At 37.2% G+C, this 18,527-nt stretch overlaps 1 long non-coding RNA gene across 1 annotated transcript; it reads left to right on the top strand.

The window, feature by feature from the left end:
- Window positions 1-1,498: 1,498 nt before the first annotated feature.
- LOC130909192 (uncharacterized) lies at window positions 1,499-16,766 on the top strand. Its single transcript, XR_009061714.1, has 3 exons — window positions 1,499-4,641; window positions 7,496-7,573; window positions 10,164-16,766. It is a non-coding gene; the product is annotated as an uncharacterized LOC130909192 (long non-coding RNA).
- The last annotated feature ends 1,761 nt before the right edge of the window (window positions 16,767-18,527 follow it).

Genomic DNA, 18,527 nt, shown 5'->3' with positions numbered 1-18,527 from the left:
CAATTGTTTTTTTTTTTTTTTTTTTTTTTTTTTTTTTTAAATTGAAGTGATTTTATTTTGAAAATATACATTTTTTGTTTGAAGCAACTTATTTTTGGATTGAATAATAAAGACACAAATGTCCTAGCCAAAATGTGGTCCAAACGCAGAATTACATCAATCAAAAAAGTTGTTTCAATAAAAAAAAAATTAAATTTTTAAAAAAAAATTTCAAAGAAAAATAGTTTTCAAACATATTTTTTGACTTACAAATTTATTTTTGCATTCAAACAATTTTTTTTGATTGACATGACTTTTTCTTTGATTAAAAAAATAATAATATATATATACTAATGAAATATTTTTGAATAGAAATTACTTTTTTTTTTTTTTTTTTTTTTTTTTTTGAGGAAAAAGCTTAATATGAAATTAGAATTTGAATAAAAATAAGACACATATTCTTGGTAAGATTTTAGGTTTCTCAGGTGTATAACTCCAGTACACGTTTTGCATTTACTCTTTTAGTGATGTGAAAAAAAACAAGTATCTTGTTTACTGTATCAGGTGTTAAAGTGAAATTTGAATTTGAACTGAGTTGTGTGTTTTAAAAAGAGTTCTGTATTTTTATGTTTATTTTATCACTGCTGCACAGTTTAAACCATGGCACAATGTTGATTGTAGTTCCAGTTTTGATCACTAATATTGTTGGAGAAATCAGAACTGTTAGCTTTACCAGAGCTCAAGCTCATGTTGTAATGGGAAACTAGTTTGACGCCATGTCTTCAATGCTGAGTTAATGTCCTGAAATTATGATAATAGGATCTCGCCTGTTAGTCTTTGGAAATTACAGGATAGGAGTGGACATTGATGCAGTTCAGGTATTATTCAGTAATTTCTGTAGCAAAAGGTTATTTTAGGTACTTATACTTTGTATGAGGTGCAAAATGTTTGCAAAAGTAGGTTTATAATTAATCCACTGATTGTTCATTGATACTGAGCATTAACCAAACACCGTTCAGCCTGCCAGGAGCCAGTGTCTCTCATTAAATGCACTTTTGAGCATTTTAAAGTAAATTTTAATTCCATTGAATTAATCCAATGAGTGTTCTCCATTTATTGTGTTTTGGGGGTCATTACTGTTAGATAATGTGTTTTTAATGAAATTAGTATGTGCAGATGTAATTTCTATTGTGGAATTCTTTTAGGTCAAGAAAATTAAGTTGACCTGAATATGATGGGAGTACTGTGCACTCAAAATAAACAAGTTACTGTAAACCAGTTATTTTAGTTAGTTTGAGTACTGCCAACTCAATAAAAACAAGTGACTATAATCCAAATTTTTTAAGTTAATTTGAGTACTGCCAACTCACAATAATTAAGTTAATCAAATCTAATTCATCTAAGTCAACATAAATTAATTTTTTTAAGGCAGCAAGTTTGCATATATTTTTTTAGTAAAGTCAACTTTTAATATTTTACAGTGTAGGATTTTTTTTTAAGCTGTGGTGGTATGGCCGAAGTCGGACAGCCTCACATGTTGTGCTGCTGCGAAATTGCTTTATTTAATGACTAATGAGAATTTTTTTTAACAACATTAATTTTGTCCGAGAAAAAACATAACAAAAATCTATTTGAAATATTTTATTAGCCAGGCTAATAAAATATTTTGAAACGTGACAGTCTACATTTAGGAAGGAGTAAAGGGGCCAAATAATAAATAAATAAATAAAATTATTACGAGATAAAATTTAAAACTAAATAAAACATCAAACTTAGCTGGGAGATACGACAGAGCATTAGCATAACTCATTCTATTGATAATAATTTGATGAAGATGAGGCAAGAGAAAAAAAGTCGAGCTATTACTACGAGAATGAATGTCGGATTAATAGTATGAGAATAAAAATCGTATTATTACGTAAGGCTAATGTAGCTGAATAAGCAGCTACATACTTCACGTTGCGCGTTGCCGCCTCCTTTAAAATCAACAATATTGAAAGCATCTTGTCTTTTAGAATCGGTTTAACAAATAAGGAAATCCTTAATATTTTGCCTCATCTACATCAAATTATGATCAATAGAAGGATTTATACTAATGCTTGTCGTCGCACTCAGCTCCGTTACATGTACGTAAAATGTGTAGCTGATTTCAGTGACATTACCCCTACTGAATATTAGCCTGTTTTTCCTCGTAGCAATAGTGCGACTTACATTGCTTTTCTTTTTCTTTATTTGGCCTGAATATGCAATGCATTACCACAACAATAATAGTCCTTCTGTTAACGGACCCTCTTTCAATGGCAACGTAAATCTATTCGAAATACTTCAAAACCCTCATCTGAAATTACTACCAGTGATATCAGCAACAAACAAATTCTATGCTAGGACGCGACGATCCGTGTAAAACACACGCCAAAAAGAACCTAAACGTCATGTCAATGTCAATATTAAGGTCGTTTTCACAGGTTTAAACCAGAGTACATTCTTTATCTTGAAATGCCTTTCTGTGGATTTTTCTCCTGACTCCGCGCCAACATAGTCAGACTCACGTTTGCAACAGGAGAACCGATGTAGTTTACAAAATAAAGTGTGTAAAGGAACAATTTTTATTTGATGTGCTATTTCATACGCCTTCTGGCAAATGGTGTGTAAATAATGAGCTATAGATATTCATTTAGACGTATTTTTATATTATACAAATAATACATTATAATGTATCTTTAAAAAAAAATCTTAGCATGGAAATGTGGCTTTTATTTTGGTGTGGCAGTGCGCCACAATGTTTTTTTTTTTTTGTAAACTCTGGATGTCATTAACTCATTCACTCCCAGCCATTTTCACCAGAGCAAGGCCCTTCGCTCCCGGATGTTTTACTGGATTTTGACTGATTTTACAAGGCCCACAGAAAATTCTGTTCTATTGCTATATAAACATGGAACCCACCAAAAGAAAGATTAGACTCTCTTTCAACAGAAAAAAGTAAGTTCATATCTTTTTCCATTCTTTACGAATCAGTATTAGAAAATAGCTTAGTTTGGGCAATTTTCCAATTTCTGATCAAAAAACAGAGAAATTGAGCTTTTTGTGAAAGCATACATTTCAAACATAACTTTGACTTTAACATAGCTATTTTTTGCTTTAGTTACATCCCAAACATCTGAATAATGTTTTCCTTTTACAAAATATCATAAAGAACAAGACAAATAGAGCTTTTGATAACAAAGTAACAATTTATTTACACGCAACTAACTGAGAGATGACGCTGTTGTCGCCGAGATGACGCTGTTGTCGCCGCGACAGCCGGGTAAGCCTTTCCCTCATTGTTGCCTGTCTTATAAAGAGGATTTTTTTGAGTCTCTGCGGGGTCTGTTTGGCGAGCAGCACGGACGGAAACAGCATCTTCCGCTGAACCGGTGGTCCCGGTTGTTCTGCTCGGTTGTCCACCGCCTGGCATCCCGGGCATCCTCTTGGTTGTTCTGCTTGGTCGTCCGCCGTTTGGCATCATTCCACTGGCGCTCCGACCGTGGGGCCTAGCCGTTCGTTGCCGGTGAATCGGGTTGTGGGTCTTACCAAATGCGCTACTGCCCTCCAGTGGCCAGTTTTAATGCTTTAACATTGATTTTCAGCTTTGTGCTTTGGAGCTCAGTTGAATCAGGACCCAGAGATGTCTTTTATAAAAAAAACAAAATTAAAAAAAATGTAAAAGACATATACATACGTCTTTGGGACAGTGAAACAATAAAAAATAGAACGTATTTATATGTTTTTGGGAGCAAATGAGTAAAGTGTCATCCTGCAAATGTTGTCAGTTTTGAATGGGTGTAAAAGATGTGGACTGGACATAAATGGATTTAGTGACAAAATTTGCAGGATGACATTTAATGACAATTTCTATTCTATTCTGTTCTATTCTATTCTATTCTATTCTATTCTATTCTATTCTATTCTATTTAAAGCTTAAAAACCTCCTTTGGTCACATGTATCAGGCCAATAACAGCCTGCTTTCTTTCCTTCCTTCCGTCCTGCCCTCCCCCTTTCCTTCTTTTCTTCCATTACTAAAACCAGCTTTTAAACCTTGTTTCCATCGCAGATCTGATTTTTTTGTTCAATATATATTTTTTTTCACAACCTCCTTTTTTTCCCCCTCTTACCTTCCTTCTTCCTTTGCCTTATTTGCTGGCTCTGGACCCACTTTTCATTTTCTACTATTCTTTGCTTTGCTTTAAACTGCTTTTATGTGTGTTTTTTTTTATTTTTTTTATCATGACTTTAACAAAGGACTCCTTAGAATGCACTTTGTTTGTTCTTGACTCAAAAGAATTGCTTTAATGCCTGGTACTAGCACAAAATAAATCATTGTACTTTGAGAACACCCGGATATACAAAGGTATCATCTGGACAACTATCTAACCTGCCCCCCGCCTTCCGCTAACTGAACGAGAGTGGCCTATTTCGGCGACCTGGAGATGAATGGAAAAGGCAGGGATGTTTTCCTCAAATCGTGGTGTACTCTTGCGGTTTGGATGCCGACTCACTAATTGAAACAAGAGGCCGCAATGTTAGCTAAGCCGCAGCTGTGTAACTCTTCACCCCGATCGCACACTCGAGCATCCTCGACACAAATCCCTAGCTGCTTGTTTTGGACTGCCAAGGGTCTGAGGGTAAGGTGATTAAAAACCTTTTGTTTGTAATTTCGTCTATGCAGCACCATTGTAGGGGTGGGAGGATGGGTGGTCGGGCAGGCATTGTGTCGACTCGTTGAAGGCATCAGGTGAGCTGCCGGTGTACTCGAACAATGCCGAAACTGATGAACATTGTTATTCATTCATGAGCGTTCGGCCTGCAAAGCCATTTGTCTGAGATGCTTTTAACAAACGCAGTAGAGCGAGAAAAGGACGAGAAAATAGAAATCCTTATCTTATTTTCTTTTCTTAAACAATAAAATGAGTGCACGCATTCTCAGCTCAAAGCAAGACAGGTAGAGTTCGAATGCCAACGGCTCATCTCGTTTTAAAGGCTGCGCTTCGCGGAGTTGTAAGAATTTTAATTAACCTAGCGGCTGTCTAGCTGTCATACGGCCTAACATTCTAAGGTAGAATAAAAATATCTGAACTTTCTGTTGTTCTTTTGTTTGTCTTGCCTTTTATGTCGTTTCAAAAATTCCCCATGAGGCCTAAACTATACTATTGAAGCAACGGTAAGGAGTAACTGGAGTAATTGGAGCAGTGTTTTTTTTTTTTTTAATAACTGCATCAAAACCTGAGCATGTTCAAATCTTTATATGTACAGTATATGTTGAACTTAAAAGGTACAATATTGTGGAAATTTGAGTTTTTAATGGCTTGTTTCTAAATGCAGTATACAGTAGGGATCAACGTCATGAGTGCCTTTCCATGCACGAATTGTGATTTGGGATATTAGACAACAGAATACATTTTTCATCTACTTGTTTCTGCAAATGTGTAATCGAACGTGGAACAAGCCAGTCACTGTACAGTACACTTTCCATAAGACACAATATATTGCTCCCACATTGAGTTTTGCTGCCCAAGATTTGGCAGCTTGGCTGGGCGAAGATTCAACCTTGAATTTGCCTGTCGGACTTTACATGAAGTCTAATGTCAAAGCCTCAAGTAAGGAAATATGCTGTGTTAGCAACAATTACTATGGGCTAACAATGTTACCCATGTTAGATGTATTCTGATAATTGGCACTTATTCAGATGCAAGGTTGTAAACTATTTTTCCTAATATCTTAATCAAACAGTTTTTGTTGTATTTCATTTTTATTTTGTTTGTGTTCTATATAATGTCTAATAAGGTGGCCTGGTGAGAACAAGTACACTGAAAACAGTCAAATATTTTTGGCAGTGACCTGAAGGTGAATATAAAACCCAAATTTTGTACAAGAATCCACTGTATGTGCCAGCACTGGCAAAAACACAGTACAGTTAGTCCCTGGGTTACGAATGAGTTCCATTCTAAGTTGGCAATGTAACTTGAATTACCACGTAACCACCCCTAAATTTTAAAATAACTATCCAAAGACATGTATTATACATCATATTAATAAAATAATCTAAAAAATAAGATACTGTGTGGTACCAATCTGACTTTTTGGTCATGGCGGTGCTCACAACTCCAAACTGTGGTAAGGAGTGGACCGGCGATTCTTGTGGCTCGTTCATCGTCGCTCCGTCCGGTTCTTCCCTCGAGTAGATGGCAAAGTGCATTAAAAACACACAGACACGTTGGACGGCTCTTGCAATGGAGACTTTTAATAAACAAAATAGCGGTGGACATGCAGCCACTCAACAAGGCCAGCCAAACCGGCCGACGTCGGAGCGGGGTGCGGCTTGTGGCCAAGCCAAAAAAAGCGCATTCTTGGCGGGCACGCCATTATCGGCCGGTGACCATGCTGTGGGACAAGCCGCCAGTCGTCGGCCGTGTGGCCATCTCGGTGGACAGGAAGTATTTTCAGTTCAACCACAAAATGCAAGCCACCTCCTTATTAAAACGTGTGCCATGACCCCAGTATTTGACATAATATAAAACTCGTAGCGTACTCACCTCACAATGGTCCCACAGTTGTCGGACTTGTTTTGGCCATTATCAGCGGTGAACGGGAACTTTTTGAAACCCAAAAAGGCTCACACGCCTCTCCCTGGTGCAGTAACAAAAGCCTGCAACACACTGGGCTGGCGTGATGCGAAAAATAAACGAAATAATCCGCAAAATCAGCTGAATCCGCAGTCGTTCTGCATACTGTAGTATTGGCCGTATACTGAAGATGTTTATCCCGCTGACGTCACATCCGCATTCTTCATAAATCCAGGGAGTCACTCATTTTCATGGCGAGGATTAAAAAAATTGAATAAATATATCGATCACTTCAACACACATCCAAGCAGTCCATTTCATTCAGGAGCATAAAATACCGCGTGAAATATGAAATAAACATGCTTTTTTCTGTCATAGGCACATTAAACCAGTGTATGACTCATTGATACTGTAATTTTTGCATTGTAATTCTTTATCCTTAGTTGTATTTTGACAGAAAGTGTCAAATAACTTTTAATGAAACACTACAGAACTGTTTAAATAGTGAGAAAAAAAAATCTGAACAGTAGCTTTAGCACTAAAAGTTTTTTTCCGGTCTGGTCAGTCAACGGATACATTCATATGGACATATCTACAAAATTTTAAATATGTGTCCCATCTGTACTTCCCAAATCCAAACATGCTCATTCCAAAGCGAGCGACCTTGAAGACATCCTGTTTGGTCTGGTCTTGTGGTGTTGAATAAACATGCTGTGATAGACGCTTGCTAGACCGCAACTGGGGAATGTTAAACATGTGCCTTTTTTGCTGCGTTGCATTTGGACAAATCTTCCGTAGCTGCTATTTCGGTCATTTGACGAGTACACTGGTGCCTTTGTCCCATGCCATTACATCAATAGTTCCACTGTTGCGGTTGAATTTGTATAAACCCAAGTGAAACTCCCTGTTTTTACAGGATGCCAGCGTTGCAGGTAAGCATGACGGAGGCCCGAGTGTGAAAACTCTTCAAATGTATCTCCTCTCACAATGATAGGTGAGGATAAAGCACTACAGTGGTACCTCTACATACAAAGTTAATTTGTTCCAGGACCTTGTTTGTAAGTCGAAATGGTCGTATGTCGAGCAGGATTTCCCCATGACAATACATTATAATCCCATTAATTCGTTCCACAGCCTGAAAACCTACACTAAATCCTTAATAAATGCTGCTGGTTCTACTGCAAATAGCAATTACGCAGAGCAAAACAAATAAATTATAAATAAATCTCCAAATAATAATATCATAATAGTAATAATTAAGGTTGTTCCGATCATGTTTTTTTACTCCCGATCCGATCCCGATCGTTTTAGTTTGAGTACCTGCCGATCCCGATATTTCCCGATCCGATTGCTTTTTTTTGCTCCCAATTCAATTCCAATCATTCCCGATAATTTTTCCCGATCATATACATTTTGGCAATGCATTAAGAAAAAAATGAATAAAACTCGGACGAATATATACATTCAACATACAGTACATAAGTACTGTATTTATTTATTATGACAATAAATCCTCAAGAAAGTATTTACATTATTAACATTCCTGCTGTGAGAGGGATCCACGGACAGAAAGACTTGTAATTCTTAAAAGATAAATGTGACTTTTTATATTGTGACTAAATATTGCCATCTAGTGTATTTGTTGAGCTTTCAGTAAGTGATACTGTAGCCATGCCCAAATGCATGATGGGAAGTGCAACCATGACTGTGCGTAGTGCTACCAATTGATATATCTTCTCTGCGTTGGGAAATAACCTAGGGTGTTAAGAAAAAGATCAATTACTACCTTGCTTCCCCACATTGCTTCCCACAATATTTCTAATCGTAGGGAGATGGATTGTAAGGCTTTATCCAATTAAGAAAAAAGCTCCAAAGGCTACCAAGATTCACTCTACTCATTTTACGCTGCCGTTTAGGTCTCTATATAGGTAAAAAGGCGCTATTACAGATTGAGCGCGACAATGCGTGAGTGGGTCGTGCAGCTTATGCATTTATTACGTTAAATATTTTAACGTGATACATTTTTTTAAAAATTAATTACCGCCGTTATCGGGATAAATTTGATAACCCTACCTTAAGCCTAAACTAAAGACTCTGGATGAGTGTAACATATTATGTCTGTAACGTTAAATACAATTAGAAAACGATTTAATTAAAATATATATATATATTTAAAAAAGGCATGTCCGATATTTTTTTGCCGATTCCGATACTTTGAAAAGGACGTGATCGGATGCCGATCGATCGGGACATCTCTAGTAATAATAATAATCATAGCTGTAATAATGTAACGAATGGGGTTCTAATGTGGTGTGGCTGACTTGACAGAGTGAGTGAGGAAGGGAGGGAGGACTTATGACTTTCACTTCGTCCAGCTGCGGCGGACAATAGGCATGTTTTGTTGCACAAGTTCTGGAATGAATGATTAAAAACCTGATGAAGCTGCGGACTTTTTGCCAATGTTACCACAATAAGATTTGTAACCTTAACTTATAAAGACTGGCGAATGAAGGTCAGAGGAGAACCGTTGAGATTCTAGACATTCTACGGCGGTATTATCAAGTTTTGTATAATTTCCATGGTAAGCCACACCTTTTTCCTTTTTTTGCCACCTGCACTAACATTCTTGGAACCCATGTTGATTTCTCCCACAAGAATATCCGGTGTGCGTCAGTCTTGTGGGAAAACAAAGTAACTGTGGCGCTGTCATAAATCGTCGTATTCCGAGCATGTCGTTGTATGTAGAAACAAATGGCGAGTCAAATTTTACGTCGGATGTCGAAAAGATTGTGTGTCGAAGCGATCGTATGTCGATGTACCACTGTATATGAGTTTGACAATATTTATATTCAGGAAAACATTGATGAAGTTGATGAAAAATGCCACAAAGTATTCAAATAACACATAGGAACAATATTGCTATAGTATCTGTTTACTTGTTATTGTAAACTAGTCTATTTTGTAATTTTTATTTTAACTTAATTCAGTTTGGAATGAGCCGCCATCAGTCCCATCAAAATAATCTATTCAAAAACATTGTAACATTTCTTCAAAAACAAAAAAGAAATTGATACGAGGTATAACCCAAATTACCTTTGCTGAATGGTTATATTCATCTGCTTAAACATTGTAAAATTGATTGAAGTGGTTCTTAAAATGATCAGAGTTCTTTAGAAAAAAAACACTTTTTTTGCACCATGCATCACAATGAGTGATACCACCAATTTTAATACTGAAAATGTAAAAAATTAACATAAACATAGTAAGCATAAGTCTCCCTCCTCCATTGGTGAATGGGAGCAATTAATTTTTCAATCATGTTTAGCACTTTAGCTGTATATACAACTATATGTAAGAAATGCACTATTTACAGTTATGAAATATAAGTACAATTTCCCTTGAATTTCATTAAAGTGGTGTTAAAAATTTCATGAGATGAATGTGTTTAGTTGCTAATGATAGGCTCGCAATCCCAACTTTAGGCATATTTAGGCATGACCCAGCGGTGTATTTTGTACTTGGCACCTTTCCTGTTGGGTGTGTTTTGACGGAATCTTCTACTCACCTCCTCCAAATGGGAGTAGAAAGCCAACACAGCCAGATGGCACGGCCCGTGGGATTCTAGCAAGTCTCTGGATGGCTGGTAGGAAGATGGTGCCATGTGGTGGGTCGCCCACTCTGCCCCTCGGTTGCCTTGGCTTGGTGGTGGTCATCCAGGCGTACATCGGCCTGCCAATTAAAGGCGTGCCTACAGTCCTGCCAGAAGCTTCCTCGCAGCCCTCATCTTGTTTTCGTCTTCTTATTCACATGGCATCGCTGGCTGAGCCCCTGCTGCTGTTTACGCCGCTTCACTCTGGGTTGCTCATGTCCATGGTTATTATTTTTTTTAATTCATTCCTGGACCAAAATAAGAAACAAACTGAAGTTGGCACTGTAACGCCTTAAAGAATATACTAACAATTCCAGAGGAAGCGTTTTCTGGCTTCTGAAGTTCTAACAGAGGTGAAATGTTGCTTATGTGTACTGTAGGCATGGGCGGACATCAGATTCTGACCGTATGATAACCTTGAGCAAAAATATTGCAGTGTTACGATATCAACATGAAAGCTTTAAAATCTAAAAAAAAAAAAAGGGTTTATTCTAACTGCTTTTTTCCAATAGTGGCTTCTTTGTTGATAAACAGGAACGACCGTGAATTGTAATACATGCTGGCGAACACTGGAAGTCCTGGGATTTTTTGGCTATAAAGAAATCCCACAAAGGTGTCAAATGACCCCAATACCAAACTGACTACTTGGTTTTGTCAAACAATAGACCACTCAAACAAGCAATCAAGCAGCCTAGGTGTGAAGGGGGGGGTCACCCTGGATAGCTGCAATTAGCATCTTGAATATTTGCAAATCCAGACTTGTTAACTCCTGGGTTAGTGTAAAAATGATGAAATGGTTATGTGGCATGAAACTATGACTAGCATCCATAACTGTAGCTAAACCAGACTGTCTACATTTTAGAAAATTGAGTGTTACAACAAGTAGGGCAAATCCCATCAACCACCTTTACTTTGTCTTGACAAGTCCAACATTCTGTTGTCAAGGTTCACAGTTTATTATGTTGAAGCACACAATAACCAAAGAACTTTCCACTGCAGCTCAAACAGCTGTTTTGTCACAGCAAACACAAGCTTCAGTATACTGTACATACGATAGGCAAACTGCAGCTTTTGGAATATGTAAAAAGGTTGTCCCCCCGACTGCCTGCCTGAGCGGTCCACTGTCCAACAAAGCCAAGGCAGCCCTGCCCTGCAAACACTCAAGATGGTAATTGGAGCAATCCAACCCTGTGGTTTTGGGAGTGTGAATAGGAATGAATAATGAGGACCTCAGTGCTCACAAAAGATATGTTGATTAGGGTCAGATGACCCTTCTCTGGTTACAAAAGGGATTTGTATCAACTGATCCACCCCTGGTAGTTCTAGTGTTAAAGGACAGATGAAGAGTTCAATTGTTGAGCGTTTTGTTCGTTTAAATTGTATTGAATGCATTATTCGCTGTGTCGAAACTCATATTACAAAAAAAAAATAATAATAATAATTGACAGTGTATTTTTTTGAGTTACTGCCATAGCAATACCTTAGCAATGAGGGACGTGCCTTGCTGCCAGCCACTATCTGATTAATTAATGTACATAAGACCTCGCCAGCACTCCAACATGAAAGTATACTACTACGATATCCTCGCCATATATTGCAAGAGTTCCTGGGTCTTACTCGGGATTTTCGTCATGTAATCTCGATTCGTAGTGATGAATTGCTCGAACGAAGGCTCGAGACTCAGACGAGAGAGAATCAGTTGCCCTAAAAGCCTTCTTCTGCAAGGATTTGGACATCTTTTCTGACAGTTAAGCAAAGGAACTTCTCCCCGGTTGCTCGATTGCTTCTTTGTCTTCAACATTTCAACAGGTTTCAAAGCCTAGGTCCCTAGGAGAATACAACCGTGGTTTACCCTTACTGGCTTTTGTAATTCTAAAATTTCATACAAATCTGTTTATATGGTAGGGCAAATCCCACTGTCTGTTCGCTGAAGTCTCATAAGTAGATAGGGCAGCTGACAGGTCGTCTATTCATGTGAATTTGATACATTTATTCCTAGATCTATATAACTACTAGTCTGTTTCTGGAATTACTGATATCTAAGAATGACTGGGGAAAGAAAGGTTCAGAGAGAAATCACAATACTAGACATAGGCTTACCACTCTTCCTTTCGTGATGTGTGATCAATCGCCGTCATCACCACCGTCTGCTCTGCCAAGTAAATCAACGTTATCTGACGCCTCAGGTTCAAACATTTAAGGATTAATTGTAAATAATCTTTCCTGGGAGCCCTCGTCATCGTTAACGTCATGAAAACGCGATCCTGAACGAGTACTTTCGCTGGAAATATCACTATCGGCGGTGCCGTTCGCCATGTCTTCTGTTGCCTCCTGTAAATGATGTCACACTTCCGGGTTTGGGAAGGCAGTATTGAAGGAGAGCTAAAATACTAAAAAAAAACATACGAAAAAACCCCGCATATTTTCTCGCAGTTACGCGTTAGAAATGACATAGTCGTTTTGCCGAACTCGTCCACAGCTTAAATTTGTCAAACTACACCGAAATCCGACAAACTCTTCATCTGCCCTTTAATTGAAAATGCAAGGTGAGCTAATACGCTTCAATTCGGCACTGGTTGCGAAGCAACGACAGGTTTTGGGAACGTTGTTGTTGATGATGTTACCTTGTCTATGACATTTATGTTGTGGTCTGGGCAATCGGAAAGCAGTTAACTTTGAGCTCTTGGTGTCTTTCCTGGTTTCTGAGACACTAACAGGTGGTTGTGGACAGTGGGACAGTGGTTATTTTAAGGAGGATCATGGAAGGTGGGGATGAATGGGAACCTGAGATTCACTTCTCCAAGCCCTGCAGCATTGAAAGAAAGTGTTGCTGTCACAACAGACTGAGTGTGGGAAGCCAGAGCAGCTGTGTGAACACAGACACTGCAATATCTCGCTTCTTCAAGCTCTATGTAGAAGGCACAGACTGAAACAAATTACATCACATTGAGTGATCGATGAGGATTTTTTTTTTTTTTTCTAAATCGCACGGAAACAATACTCAAAAAGGAAATCACAATTCAAATTGCCTCCAAAGCCATCTTATTGTTCATTATAGACTCCCATACACACTTACGCACAACCATCAAGGGATTCAAAACCAAAGCACACTTTGATCACAATTTCTAACTAGCTATTTCCAAAAATGTTTCATAGTAGAACAAAGCTGAAACTGGCTTTAAGCACTACTGTGTAGTAGATTTACTCCTGGTATTATGTCCTCTTCATACGACAAGGCGGTTTTATCCACAGGGCTTTTTCAGCTCTCCCACCTGGATTATGATGTCGATGCCAGAGGTCAGGGGTTTTTGTGCTTTGAGTGGAGGTTTGGTGAGAGTGTGTAAAAAGGACGTCGAAATGTCAGCAAGAATGAGGCGGGACGACAAGAGATTTGGGAGGTGAGTTAGCAGGTGCTGGAAGCATTACCGTAGACCACCTGCCTCTGTTACACCAAACACTCCAGGCTCCATATGGAAAAGACAGATGCGAGTAAGACATCAAGTGCGCTTGGATTCAGAAGTCATCTCCTTCTGGAGTTTTGGAGCTATGATATTCTGGATCAAACGGTTTATAGATGATCAAACTTCAAGTGGTTAGTTTTGCCATTTCATATTCTGATTGTCATTAATATTTGGCATCTCTGACGGTCTTCTTCAAGCAAATGTACCGCAAGTGACTTAATCAAAATGATTGATACCTGATATTTGTCTTATATTGTAGTTAGGCTTATTTTTTCTTTCTATTGTAGCATCTTATGTCAAATAGCTGTTTGCACATACAATTTTTCTAATTCTTTTCTTTCTTATCTAATATACATACGACGGAAAACACTCAGGTGACTTGAAGTTCCGCTCTGAGACCCCCAATTTGGCCACACTAAAAATTGTCCTATATGCATGTGTGATACATCATTGGAAAGCTTTAAATCTAACATCTCTGGGGAAAGAAACATTTTGAACAGGAGGGACATTTTTTTTTAAACAGCAAAACCCTAACTGTGAGAGCACGCGAGAGCATTAAAGACACCATGATTTTAACGAGATATTATCGGGTACTTACCTTGTTTCGATCCAAAAACTAAGTCTAGCATGGATCATCGAGTGTCAAAACACAGATTTGAATGGCCACAGCCGGACTTTTGGGGGATTTTATGGGTGAAACATGGTCATATAACTAGGGTCGTGATGCAGAAATCGCAGACATTAGGGAGTGGTCGAGATGTTCTATTTCATATATTTACCCTTTTAAACGTCTTTGTTTGAATCGATTATCATCTCAAATAACGGGGAAAATGCGACAGCAACAAAAAAAATACAATACACGATAGTTATGAGGTAGATATCCGTGACTTATTTACAGCTACCACATTTTTCATTGTGACGTAATTTGTTTAGAAGTTTAAAATATGCAAGTGAATAATTTTTTATTCTTTTTTTTTTTTTAAAACAAAGTATTAGACATCAATTAATGAGTCTAAGCTAAAAATGACAGACATTTCAATAATAAATACAATTACTGAGCTTCTTTTTATGGCTGGGTTAAAACAAAAGCGGTTGTGCAACGTCTGTAAACAGGGGTTTCCAGGGTAAAACGGACAAATTAAAAATAGTTCGGGGGTTAATGCGCCATGAATCTGCTGTGACAGCATATAGACATATTGTTCTATCAAACACAACAGTTGTTTTGGCTTAAAATACAGCAGTTTATTTTAAAGAGTGTTGCAAGACTGCTTTTTCACTCTTGTTTTCCGCCATATACATAGACTTCATAATGTATTGACCTGACACATTCCCCATTCACTGTGTCACACCTTCCCGAAGGGGGCCGTCCAACACTCTGCTTCATTTATTGGCCGTCGGTCACATGCAGCGATCTAACGCCAGATTTAGGTTGAAAAAATACAAAAGCTGTACTGCATACAAACAGGAATGATTGTCTCAGGACTGATTTGTTCGAGGATTCATTGTAATTATGATATTTTCCATACCATGCATGCATTTGGACACAATGGGAGAAATTAGCAGCTAAAGCATTGGCATTGTACTTCGCAATATTTATGTAAAATAACTGCTAACTGCCCGTTTTTTTGCTTTTAACCAAGAATCGAGACACTTTTAGGTCCATATCTATAAAGAATTCAGGGATTTAATAATTAATTCACAAGAATTTTCAACGGAAAAATCTCTTTGTTTACATATGGCCGCCGCTAATTTCCTTACTAACTAGCCTCATAGTTCGCAATATTTACGTAAAACAAATGCTACCTGCACGTTTTTTTTTTGCTTTTTACCAAGAATCGACACTGTTTTACGTCCATATCTATAAAGAATTCAGGCATTTAAGCATTTATTCACAAGTTCAACGGAAAAAGCTCTTTGTTTACATACAGTATGGCAGCCGCTAATTTTGTTACTTACTAGCCTCATAGTTCGCAATACGTACATACTTTAACCAAGAATTGAGATTGCTTTACATCTATATCTTTAAAGAATTAAGGGATTTAAGCATTTATGCACTAGAAGTTCCAATGGAAAAAGTTCTTTGTGTTTCCACTCAGTCAGCTTTGACGGAGAAAGGCCCACTATGAATCGGCCCCACGCTTCGTGTCCCATCAATACATTATGAAGTGTATGGTGTGTAAGGCGGAAAACACTCTGGTGACTTGAAGTTCCGCTCTGAAACCCCCAATTTGGCCAACTTTCAAAATTGTCCGATATGCATGTGTGGTACATCATTGAAAAGCTTAAAATCTCTATTTTTGGGGGGAAGAAAATATTTGAACAGGAAGGCATTGTAAAAATAATGAAATACATTTAAACCCTATCAGGAGGTGAGAGCATGAAAGAGCAGAATTACAGACTTTAACGAGATATTATCGCGTATTGTTTTGATCCAAAAACTCCATGTTGCATGTATCACTGAGTGTCAAGACACAGCTGTGAATGGCCACAGCTGGATTTTTTGGGGATTTTATGGGTGAAACATGGTAATATAACATCAAGGAGTGGTCTAGATGTTCTATTTCATATATTTACCCTTTTAAACCTTTTTTAAAAATATTTTTTTCTTTGTTTGGATCGATTATCATCTCAAATAACGAGGAAAATGCGACAGCATTAAAAAAAAAAAAAAACAATTAAGCGATAGTTATGAAGTAGATATCCGTGACTTTTTTACAGACGCCATTTTTTTTAATGTGATGTAATTTGTTTAAATTTAAAATATGCGAATGAATAATTAAAAAAACATTTTTTTTGGTTTTTTTAAACAAAATTTTAGACATCAATTAAAGATTCTAAGCTAAAAATGACAGAAATTTTGACTAAATATAAAAAAAAAATTACCTTCATTTTATGGCTGCGTTGAAACAATAGCGGTTGCGCGACATCTGTAAACGGGGGTTTCCAGGGTAAAACAGACACATTAAGAATAGGTCGGGGCCATGAATCTGCTATGGCAGCATATAGACATATTGTTCTATCAAACAAAACAGTTGTTTTGGCTTAAATACAGCAGTTTGTTTTAAAGAGGAGTGCAAGAGCAGAAACTGCATTTTCAGTCTTGTCTGTGTTTTCCGCCATATGTAGTTAATATATATATATATATATATATATATATATATATATATATATATATATACGCGTATATATATATATAAATATATATATACATATATATATATATATATATATATATTGTATTGTATTTTAAATTATACTATTAATATTATTCTATTATTAATTTTGGGGATTGTTTTGTCAATATTTTTATTATTTATTTTTTGTATTTATTTTTTCCCATTAAATAAGTGTTTTTCTTTCTTGCACTGTATTTGTTTTTCAACGTATAGTTTTTAATCATATATTTTATTAAATAGTAAATGCTTTGCCTAATTGTTTCAAAAGCACCCTCTCCCCCAATTACCTTTTGAAGTATTAATGAGTTCGTGTTTTGATTTGTGTGCGTCCCATTAGCTAATCACTGGCCCATTTCTTTTGCCAATACAGCATCAGGATAACACGTACATAAGCATTGTCACTCTTGTTGTATCGTGGCGTGATCTTGCCGTTTCATCTCTCGTGTGTCTGATGAAAAATCCAAACATCACGAGTCACTTTGAGTTTCATGACAGCGTTCTGACCTGAGAAACTTTTATCTCAAGGCCAATTGTATGGATTGAGCCTTTTTTTTTAATGGAAGACAAAGGAGCTCTGATCAAATCCCAGTGCAATTTCCCGGGATAATAGCTCGTTTCAGAAAGTGACATTCATTAGTAAAGAAACCTTAGAGCATCCTCGTCCTTCCCGGAGCCTCCCTTCGGGTTATATGCCGTGAGAGACGGTTTGAATACACACTGATCTGCAACCTGCCTGGTTTGACTATGCAGCACACATTAAAGAAGTGACGTCCGTTTTCCAATTATGGTTGCTTTCATGCCATCAGACGTCAGAGCCGCCTCAAAATGAAATCACATGCTGCGTCAAGTTGGTGACATATCTTTAGTGCGTGTCATCAGAAGGTATGTTTAATTTCAAAATACTTTCATGTCTTCACAGCACAAAATGATAAACCTTTTGGAGCACTAAACCTACAGTAGTAATGTCCTAGTGTGTATTGTATGGATTTTGGTATTCTGTTCGTGGTCCAGCACGTCTAGTTATATTTCTGTTTCTGCTCTTGTGTGTGAAAGGTATTGCTCATTAAACTAGGGCTGCAACTAATGATTATTTTTATAATCGATTAATCGGATGATTAATTAAACGATTAACCCAAACATGTCACTTTTTTCAATGACCTTCAAAATTTAATTTGAAGTTGTTTTTGGCATGTTGTAAGTAACAGTGAAGACAAAATGGATGACTATTTCCTCCAAAAATAATATTTTGTTGCATTTTTTTTTTAATTACAGTTACTGTTTTAAGTGCATAAAACATGTTAAAGTTTTTAATACGGGTTTTGAATATAAAACATACAAATAATTTCTCCGTACATAAATCAGACTAAAGTCCTGTTCACTCAAATATAAAAAAAAAGTGCTGCTAATGGCGTACCGCATGCAGGCTATTTTTAGACCGTGACGTAGCATCGTAAAGCGGAAGTAAAGCCGAAGTGGGACATTATAGACCCGCCTTCGCATAGACTCAACGTAATTAGTGCTACTTTTCGCCGGTAAGCTTTCAAAAACGAACATGCCGATCACGCATTGCTTTTTTGGAACTTGTAGAAACGACTCTAGACATTACGACACATGAAGGATGTTTTCTTCATACGTTTCCAGAAACCAAAAACTCGGGTGGAA

Source organism: Corythoichthys intestinalis, chromosome 21 (genome assembly GCF_030265065.1).
Source record: "Corythoichthys intestinalis isolate RoL2023-P3 chromosome 21, ASM3026506v1, whole genome shotgun sequence".
NCBI lineage: Eukaryota > Metazoa > Chordata > Actinopteri > Syngnathiformes > Syngnathidae > Corythoichthys > Corythoichthys intestinalis.
The sequence above is the reverse complement of the archived record's forward strand: the minus strand, read 5'-3'. Positions and strand labels throughout refer to the sequence as shown.